The sequence below is a fragment of the Pongo pygmaeus genome, chromosome 19 (assembly GCF_028885625.2).
Source record: "Pongo pygmaeus isolate AG05252 chromosome 19, NHGRI_mPonPyg2-v2.0_pri, whole genome shotgun sequence".
NCBI classification, from domain to species: domain Eukaryota; kingdom Metazoa; phylum Chordata; class Mammalia; order Primates; family Hominidae; genus Pongo; species Pongo pygmaeus.
The window spans coordinates 77,248,151-77,258,154 of NC_072392.2; the positions used below are offsets into that span (position 1 = coordinate 77,248,151).

General features: G+C 50.1%; 1 non-coding gene across 1 annotated transcript; it reads right to left on the reverse strand.

Annotated features, from left to right (window-relative positions):
- Window positions 1-4,218: 4,218 nt before the first annotated feature.
- LOC129018451 (U6 spliceosomal RNA) lies at window positions 4,219-4,325 on the reverse strand. The gene has a single exon (XR_008495279.1). It is a non-coding gene; the product is annotated as a U6 spliceosomal RNA (small nuclear RNA).
- Between the last annotated feature and the right edge of the window lie 5,679 nt (window positions 4,326-10,004).

The following is a 10,004-nucleotide window of genomic DNA, read 5'->3' on the forward strand; positions in this document are numbered from 1 at the left end:
GGCGCGGTGGCTCATGCCTGTAATCCCAGCACTTTGGGAGGCCGAGGTGGGTAGATTACTTGAGGTCAGGAGTTCAAGACGAGCCTGGCCAACAGGGTGAAACCCCATCTCTACTAAAAATATAAAAATTAGCTGGATGTGAGGCCGGGTGCGGTGGCTCACGCCTGTGGTCCCAGCACTTTGGGAGGCCAAGGCGGGCTGATCACAAGGTCAGGAGATCGAGACCATCCTGGCTAATACAGTGAAACATCGTCTCTAAAAAAAAAAAAAAAATAATAATAATAATTAGCTGGGTGTGGTGATGGGCACCTGTAATCCCAGCTACTTGGGAGGCTGAGGCAGGAAAATCGCTTGAACCCGGGAGGCAGAGGTTGCGGTGAGCCAAGATCACACCACTGCACTCCAGCCTGGGAAACAGAGCGAGACTCAGTCTCAAAAAAATAGATAAATAAATAAATAAAATATAAAAATTAGCTGGAAGTGATGGTTCAGGCCTGTGGTCTCAGCTACTCGGGAAGCTGAGGTGGGAGGATTGCTTGAGCCCGAGAGGTGGAGGTTGCAGTGGGCCAAGATCAGGACACTGCACTCCAACTTTGGCAACAGAGTGAGACCTTGTCTCAATAAAAAAAGAAAGAAAGAAAAGTTATGAGGCCAGCACAATGCTAGGTACTGTGGGGAAGGCAAAAAATAAAAACAAACAAAAACAACAGAACAGGAGGTAAGAAAATCTGGGTCTTAGGGATAGAGAAAACTCCGTGCTGGAGTGCTGTTGGATGAGTCATTTGTCCACAGGGCCTTGGTCTTATCTGGAAAATAGGACTTGAACTTCTGTTCTCTGAGGTCCCTTTCAGTTCTGACACTTCATGAGTCCTAAATTAGATATGATGGCAGATATGACAATGTCCAGCATGGAGCTGGGTGGCAAAGTTTAAGCTGGACCTTCATTCCTCCAGGATATTCAAGGTCCAGTCCTGCCCTTGGATTGTTTACAATGAGCTCCGGAGACAGAAGAGAGTTAATTTCCTGGCAAACAATCCATGTGCCCTAGGCACAAAGTAAAGACAATGTCATTGAGGATGACTTATGCAGAGCGCAATGAAAACTGAAAACTGCCCCTAGGATGCCTGGGTTTGGCCCAGGTCTCCCTATGTGACCCTGGGCAAGTCCCTTCTCTCTGGGCCCCTGTTTCTTTTTCTTTTTCTTTTCTTTTTTTTGAGATGGAGTCTCACTCTTGTTGCCCAGGCTGGAGTGCAATGGTGCGACCTCAGCTCACTGCAACCTCTGCCTCCTGGGTTCAAGCAATTCTCCTGCCTCAGCCTCCCGAGTAGCTGGGATTACAGGCACCTGCCACCACACCTGGCTAAGTTTTTGTATTTTTAGTAGAGATGGGGTTTCACCATGTCAGCCAGGTTGATCTTGAACTTCTGACATCAGGTGATCCACCCACCTCAGCCTCCCAAAGTGCTGGGATTATAGGCATGAGCCACCACGCCTGGCTTCTGGGCCCCTGTTTCTTTATGATTAGAGGGTTGGACTGAATTTCCTTCCTTCCAGCTGGAGACTTTTCTGGGTGGTTCAACAAGGTGAAGTTGAGAAGGAAGGGTGGAACAACAACTTCTTCTCCTTTCCCTCCTTCCCCTGACTCCTCTGGGCTTGAGGGAGAAGAAACCAGTTTCAGGCCAGCATCCACCATGCAGTCTTGCCTGACTGTTTGAGATGTTTAGGGGGAGAGCAACAGGCAGGGGCCTTGACTAAGTCACCACCCATCTGAGCCTCAGTTTCCCTGTCTGTAAAAGGGCATGGTTGGATAGATGACCTCTGAGGATTTTTCCAGCTCTGGCAGCTAACTCTAGAATTGGATCTCAAAACAAACAAACAAACAAACAAGGAGGACCTGGCTAGAGGCGAGAGCCTCAGTCATTCCTCACCTGAGAGCCCTACCTAATCCTTGACACCTTCTGCCCCTTTTCAGGCCTCCCACCTCCAGCCTTCCTGGCTTAGAGATCAGGAGCAGGCCACTGTCTCTACACTCAGCAATGGACAACCCTGAGGAAAGCCAGCAGAAACATGGCTCCTAGAACAAGCTGTGAATTTGTTTAAAAATAAAGACTATTCTGGGTGCAGCTGCCACCGTTTGTCATGGCGCCTAAAAAAAATAAATGATTTTTTATATATGTAGAAAGAGAGAGCAGAGCAAAGCTGTCAGTCTGCTGGTCTGTAGATCCCATATCCACCAAGAGCTGCCATCAGTAGCCAGCCACCTGCTAGAGGATAGCAGATGACCAGGAGGCCTGGCACACAGTTGGGACTCCAGGACAGGCTTCTTAGCCCAGCTCCCTCCAGGTTCCTAGAGTGCCCCACAAGCCTTCTTATCCCTCCCAGCAGCAAAAATAGCAGAAGTCCAAGGAGATGGCTGAGAAGGAAGCCTATCCTCTCCCCTACCTCCCTGTTGGGACACGGAGCTGAGGCCCAGGATTTCCTGGACTCGACAGAGTTCCTGCCTGCCTGCTCAAGAGTTAAGGCCACATGGCCACAACAGTGCAAGTGGCAGTGGTGGTCGATCATGTCCCACATGTCTGCAGGTCATTCCAGAGTGTCCTTTCTGGGCAGGGTGTGCCCAGAGAATGTTGGGAGGGGACAGTGGGAGCCAATGTACCTGCCCTGGGGGAGCTTTCCATCCTGTGGAAGCAACATGGCCACATGAAGCAGGGTGGAGCACAGTAGGAGAGAGGGGGCCTGGAAATTTAGGCAAATCACTTGCCCTCTCTGAGCCTGTTTCCCTTCTGTGATTAGAGAGGTGGACCCTGTGATTCTGGAAGACCTTCTGAGCCATAAGGTCATGAAATCATAGAGAACAATACATAGTGAACTTACAGGCTATGTGGAGAGGTATGGACTACTGGCACCCCAAAACTCACCCAAATGCCTTCCCTCCAGCCTGCAGTTTTGGGTTAACGTACATTTTGCACATCTTTTATTGTAATCATTTATTGAACGACTGACTTCCTTTCAAAAGACTGTCACATATATTATCATTGTCATAACAACTCTGCAAGGTAGATATTATGTACTCCATTGCATGGATAAGGAGACAGAGGCTTAGGGAGCTTAAGCAGTCAATAAGTGACAGGACCCAGACTCTCTGGGTGCGTAGCCACATGGGGTCTCCCCCAAACAGGCAGAGACAGCCTGAGGACCCAGAACACCCTGGCAGGAAGTCCTGCATTGATGGTGTATGGAAGGCACATTCCATCATTCTCCAACAGCAGGATTTCTGGCCCATCCATGATGACACACTTCTGCCCAGCAGACACAGAAGCAGATATAATCCTCCCCAAAACTCCTCAGGGTGGACATTATTATTATTGTTATTATTATTGGTTTTGCTGTTGTTAAGACAGGGTTTCCTGTTGCCCAGGCTGGAGTGCAGACGCGTGATCACAGCTCACTGTAGCCTTGACCTGGGCTCAAGTGATCTCCCTGCCTCAGCCTCCTGAATAGCTGGAACTACAGGTACATGCTTCCCTGCCTGGCTACATTTTATACTTTTTTTTTTTTTTTTTTTTTTTTTTTTGCGACGAAGTCTTACTCTGCTGCCCAGGCTGGAGTGCAATGGCGCGATCTCGGCTCACTGCAACCTCCGCCTCAAGGGTTCAAGCAATTCTCCTGCCTCAGCCTCTCAAGTAGCTGGAATTACAGGCATGCGCCACCAGGCACAGCTAATTTTTATATTTTCAATAGAGACCAGGTTTCACCATGGTGGCCAGGCTGGTCTCAAACCTCTGACCTCATGTGATCTGCCCGCCTCAGCCTCCCAAAGTCCTGGGTTTACAGGCGTGAGCCATTGTGCCTGATGTTACACCTGATTTTTAAAATTTCCTTATTTTTTGTTTTACAAACTTTTTTTTTTTGAGCTGGAGTCTCGCTCTATCAGCCCAGGATGGAGTGCAATGGCACAATCTCGGCTCATTGCAACCTCCGCCTCCCAGGTTTAAGTGATTCTCCTGCCTCAGCCTCCTGAATAGCTGGGATTACAGGCGTGCACCACCATGCCCGGCTAATTTTTATATATTTAGTGGAGATGGGGTTTCACCATGTTGGCCAGACTGGTCTCGAACTCCTAACCTCAAGTGATCCACCTGCCTTGGCCTCCCAGAGTGCTGGGATTACAGGCATGAGCCACCGTACCCGGCTGTTTTTACAAACTTTTTAAAATGGAAAAATACAGAACACGTCACAAATTTTCGTGTCATCCTTGTGCAGGGGCTATGGCATTCTTCTGTATATGGGTCCTATTTTAGTATACATGCTGCCGAAGCAAGCACACAGTCTGATTTTTGATGTAATAAATCATGAAAATACTCCGGTGGCATTAAATCTTCCACAACATCATTTTGTGTGGCTGCATAGTATTCCATCGTATTGTTTTATTGTAGTTTCTTTACTTTTTTTTTTGAGACGGAGTCTCGCTCTGTCACCCAGGCTGGAGTGCAGTGGCGCGATCTTGGCTCACTGCAAGCTCCGCCTCCTGGGTTCACACCATTCTCCCGCCTCAGCCTCCCAAGTAGCTGGGACTATAGGCGCCCGCCACCACACCCGGGTAATCTTTTGTATTTTTAGTAGAGACGGGGTTTCACTGTGTTAGCTAGGATGGTCTCGATCTCCTGACCTCATGATCCACCTGCCTCGGCCTCCCAAAGTGCTGTGATTACAGGTGTGCGCCACCACGCCCAGCCGTAGTTTCTTTACTTGATGCTCTTTTGATAGATGCGTCAGTTGTTTCCAATTTTTTTTTTTTTTTTTTTTGAGACGGAGTCTCGCTCTGTCTCCCAGGCTGGAGTGCAGTGGCGCGATCTCAGCTCACTGCAAGCTCCGACTCCCGGGTTCATGCCATTCTCCTGCCTCAGCCTCTGGAGTAGCCGGGACTACAGGCGCCCGCCACCCCGCCCAGCTAATTTTTTATATTTTTAGTAGAGATGGGGTTTCACTGTGTTAGCCAGGATGGTCTCGATCTCCTGACCTTGTGATCCGCCTGCCTCGGCCTCCCAAAGTGCTGGGATTACAGGCGTGAGCCACCGCGCCCGGCCCAATTTTTCCATTTTAAATAATGCTGTGGGCTAGGTGCAGTGCCTCACACCTGTAATCCCAGCACTTTGGGAGGCCGAGGCAGGCAGATCTCCTGAGGTCAGGAGTTTGAGACCAGCCTGACCAACATGGAGAAACCCCGTCTCTCCAAAAAAAAAAAAAAAAAAAAAAAAAAAAAATTAGCCGGGCGTGGTGGCACACACCTGTAATCCCAGTTACTTGGGAGGCTGAGGCAGGAGAATTGCTTGAACCCGGGAGGCAGAGGTTGTGGTGAGCCGAGATCATGCCATTGCACTCCAGCCTGGGCAACAAGAGCAAAACTCTGGAAAGAAAGAAAGAAAAGAAAGGAAGGAATGAAGGAAGGAAGGAAGGGCAAGCAAGTTGTGATGCACATTCTCTTTTTTTTTTTTTAGATGGTGTCTTGCTCTGTTGCCCAGGCTGAAGTGCAGTGACTCCATCTTGGCTCACTGCAACCTCTGCCTCCTGGGTTCAAGCAATTCTCCTGCCTCAGCCTCCCAAGTAGCTGGGATTGCAGGTGTGCGCCACCACGCCTGGCTAATTTTTGTATTTTTAGTAGAAATGGGGTTTCACCATGTTGGCCAGGCTGGTCTTGAACTCCCAAAGTGCTGAGATTACAGGTGTGAACCACCGCGCCCGGCCCATGTGATGCACATTCTTATAGGTAAATCTTGGCACACGTCAATGACTATTATTTTCTCAGGATGAATTCTCAGAAGTGGAGCTGCTTTGTCAAAGTGTCTACATAACTCCAAGGCTTTTGAGGGTATTTTCTGATCCAGTGAAGGACACCACTACCCAGTTGTCCAAGTCAGAAGCATCAGGTAATGTTAAGTCCAAGAGAACAAGGCTAATTGATGAAAGAATGGGCCACACAACCCATTCTCTACCAAGGGGTATGCAGAGAAGTTACCAGGCTCTGAAGATTGTCAGCCACTGGGGAGATACTCTGAGGGTCTTTCCTGGAAACCAGAGGAATACTTTTGCCCCCTGCCTACCTGGTCCTCCCCAGAAGCCACAAGTGCTCCACGTAGCATCCCTGGCCAACTCCTTTCCTGCTGCCCAAGCAAGCAAGGTGCCAGTTCCCCAGGATCCAGCCAGCTGCAACTGACCCTGAGCCAAATCCCACAGCCCTGAGTGGGTCAGCTTTGCTTATGAAGCAGGACCCTGGCACCTCCCCAGGGGGTCCAGCTTCCCTTCCCCCAGCCCCCAGCCTTGAGGGAGAAGCAATTGGGATAGGCTTGGGGAGGTGGGTGTCGGATCGGGGGTGTAGAGGATAGAGGAGCTGAATGTCTCTGTCCTCAGGGAGATCTTGAGATGACTCACATGCCACTGGAGGGGAGAGAGAAGCTGAGGGATGAATGGATTGCAAACCAGAGGGAGGGGCCGAGCTTCCGTGCCTTGATTCGCCCGCGTCAGTTGCTTCAACAACATCTGCAGTGCGTGGGGTTGAGCGATCCCACTGGGGGGGCTGGGGTGGGTAGGGCTTCCAGGCTGGCTGACGTTTGCTTCCCGCCCGCTGGGCCAGCCTGGAGCAGTTCATGAATGACTCACCTCATTGTCAGGCTGATTCACTGCTCGGCTGGGGACTTGGGTAGGGGGGCGGCCCCCTAGGTACGGCTCACACCCACACACACGCGCACATACACATGCACGCACACGCCCAGGCGGGGCTCCACTGGGGTCGGACACGAGGGATGGGATTTCTGTGGTAAGAGGCAGGGGCATGCACACCATCTAGTGTATGAATAACCTTGAAGTTTCAGTCTGTGGTGTACCAGTGTTTATTCACATTTAAATTAATTAAAATTAAACACAATTAAAACTTCAGTTTCTTAGCTGCACTAGCCACATTTCAAGTGCTTAATAGCCACACATGGTTAGTGGCTACTCTGTTGGGCAGTGTGAATAGAAAACATTTCCATCAACACAGAAAGTTCTATTGGACAGCTCTGGTTTACATAGCTGCCTACACACCAACTCAGAATCCACAACCTTCGCACACAAAGCCACACGAACAGACCAGTCCTCCCCACCCCCATAGGCAGCAAACAACACACATTTAATTCCATACACGTATTCAACAGGCAATACCCAATCACCTACACAAGATTCTCAGTGTGTACACACACTTCTATCCAAATATGCCACCATCCATACCAAGGCAAATGTAAAGATAAACACATAAAAAAAAGTATGTCATCACACTGACTCGAATACAACTGTTCGTTCGATAAAAATACAAATTAGGGGCCAGCCGCGGTGGCTCACGCCTGTAATCCCAGCATTTTGGGAGACCAAGGCAGGCAGATCACCTGAGGTTGAGAGGCTGAGATCAGCCTTGCTAACATGGTGAAACCCCGTTTCTACTAAATATACAAAATTAGCTGGGTGTGGTGGCCCACACCTGTAATCCCAGCTACTTGGGAGGCTGAGGCAGGAGAATCACTTGAATCCGGGAGGTGGAGGTTGCAGTGAGCCGGGATCGCACCACTGCACTCCAGCCTGGGTGACAGAGTGAGACTCTGTCTCCAAAAAAACAACTACAACAAAAAACAAATTAGGGTGAAATGCATTTGCAAGTATACTGAAATAGATACAAACCCAAGCCATGTGGTTCCGATAACAATTCCCAGCACATGTTTGCAAACTCAAGTAAGGGGGAAGGGAACCCACATTTGTTGAGGTCCTGTTAATAGGCCAGGCATGGCGTTAGCCATTTCAATGCATTAATTCATTTAATCTCACAACAACCTTGTGAGGAAGATGTATTATTATTATTTTTTTTTGAGACGGAGTCTTGCTCTGTCTCCCAGGCTGGAGTGCAGTGGCGCGATCTCGGCTCACTGCAAGCTCCGCCTCCCGGGTTCAAGCGATTCTCCTGCCTCAGCCTCCCGAGTAGCTGGGACTACAGGCGCCCGCCACCACGCCCGGCTAATTTTTTGTATTTTTAGTAGAGATAGGGTTTCACCGTGTTAGCCAGGATGGTCTCAATCTCCTGACCTCGTGATCCACCTGCCCCGGCCCCCCAAAGTGCTGGGATTACAGGCGTGAGCCACCGCGCCCGGCCGGAAGATGTACTATTCTTTATTTTTTTATTTTTTTTTTGAGACAGAATCTCACTTTGTTGCCCAGGCTGGAATGCAGTGGCATGATCCCAGCTCACTGCAACCTCCGCCTCCCAGGTTCAAGCCATTCTCCTGCCTCAGCCCCCCAAGTAGCTGGGATTACAGGCGCCCGCCACCATGCCCAGCTAATTTCTTTCTTTTTTTTTTTTTTTTTAGACGGAGTCTCGCTCTGTTGCCCAGGCTGGAGGGCAGTGGCGCGATCTCGGCTCACTGCAAGCTCCGCCTCCCGGGTTCACGCCATTCTCCTGCCTCAGCTTCCCAAGTAGCTGGGACTACAGGCTCACTGCAAGTTCCGCCTCCCGGGTTCACGCCATTCTCCTGCCTCAGCTTCCCAAGTAGCTGGGACTACAGGCGCCCGCCACCACACCCGGCTAATTTTTTTGTATTTTTAGTAGAGACGGGGTTTCACCATGTTAGCCAGGATGGTCTCGATCTCCTGCCCTTGTGATCCGCCCGCCTCGGCCTCCCAAAGTGCTGGGATTACAGGCAAGAGCCACCGCACCCGGCTAATTTTTGTATTTTTAGTAGAGACAGGGTTTTACCATGTTGGCCAGGCTGGTCTCGAACTCCTGACCTCAGGTGATCTGCCCACCTCAGCTTCCCAAAGTGCTGAGATTACAGGTGTGAGCCACCATGCCCAGCTGTATTATTCTTTTTTCACAGATGAGGCAGCTAAAATTCAGACAGGTAAAGTAACTTACTCAAGGTCACACAGCCAGTTAGCAACAGAGTCAAATATGAACCAAGATTTTTCTGACTCCATAGTCACTGCAGCATGCTATCTCCAAACTTAAACACAGACACACACACACAGACACTCGCCAGATCTGTCCTCCTTTGCACCTAAGAAGATGGGGCTCCTCACCTAGCAGCTGCAGGTATTTGTGGAAGTGAGCATTGAGTTGCCCAGCCATTCTCACTCCCTCCTGACAAATGGCATCAAGTCATTCAACAAACACTTGTTCAGCCTGGGCAACATAGGGAGCCTTCATCTCTACAACAAATAAACATAAAAAAATTAGCTGGGCTTAGGCCAGGTGCAGTGGCTCACGCCTACAATTCCTTGGCCTTCGGGAGGCCAAGGTGGGTGGATCACGAGGTCAGGCGTTTGAGACCAGCCTGGGCAACATAGTGAAACCCTGTCTCTACTAAAAATACAAAAAATTAGCTGGGTGTGGCTGGGCGCAGTGGCTCACGTCTGTAATCCCAGCACTTTGGGAGGCAGAGGCGGACAGATTACCTGAGGTCAGGAGTTCGAGACCAGCCTGGCCAACATGGTGAAACCCTGTCTCTACTAAAAATACAAAAATTAGCCAGGCATGATGGCACACGCCTGTTATCCAAGCTACTCGGGAGGCTGAGGCAGGAGAATTGCTTGAGCCTAGGAGGCAGAAGCTTGAGCCTAGGAGGCATGAGCCGAGATCATGCCACTGCACTCCAGCCTGTCCTGCAGAGCAAGACTCTGTCTCAAAAAAAAAAAAAAAAATTAGCCGGGCGTGGTGGCGGGCACCTGTAATCCCAGCTACTTGGTAGGCTGAAGCAGGAGAATTGCTTGAACCTGAGAGGCAGAGGTTGCAGTGAGCTAAGATCGTGCCACTGCACTCCAGCCCGGGCGACAGTGTGAGACTCCGTCTCAAAAAAAAAAAAAAAGTTAGCTGGGCTTGGTGGTGTGTGCCTGTGGTCCCAGCTACTCAGGAGGCTGAGGTGGGAGGACTGCTTGGGCCCAAGAGATGGAGGCTGCAGTGAGCCATGACTGTGCCACTGCACTCCAGC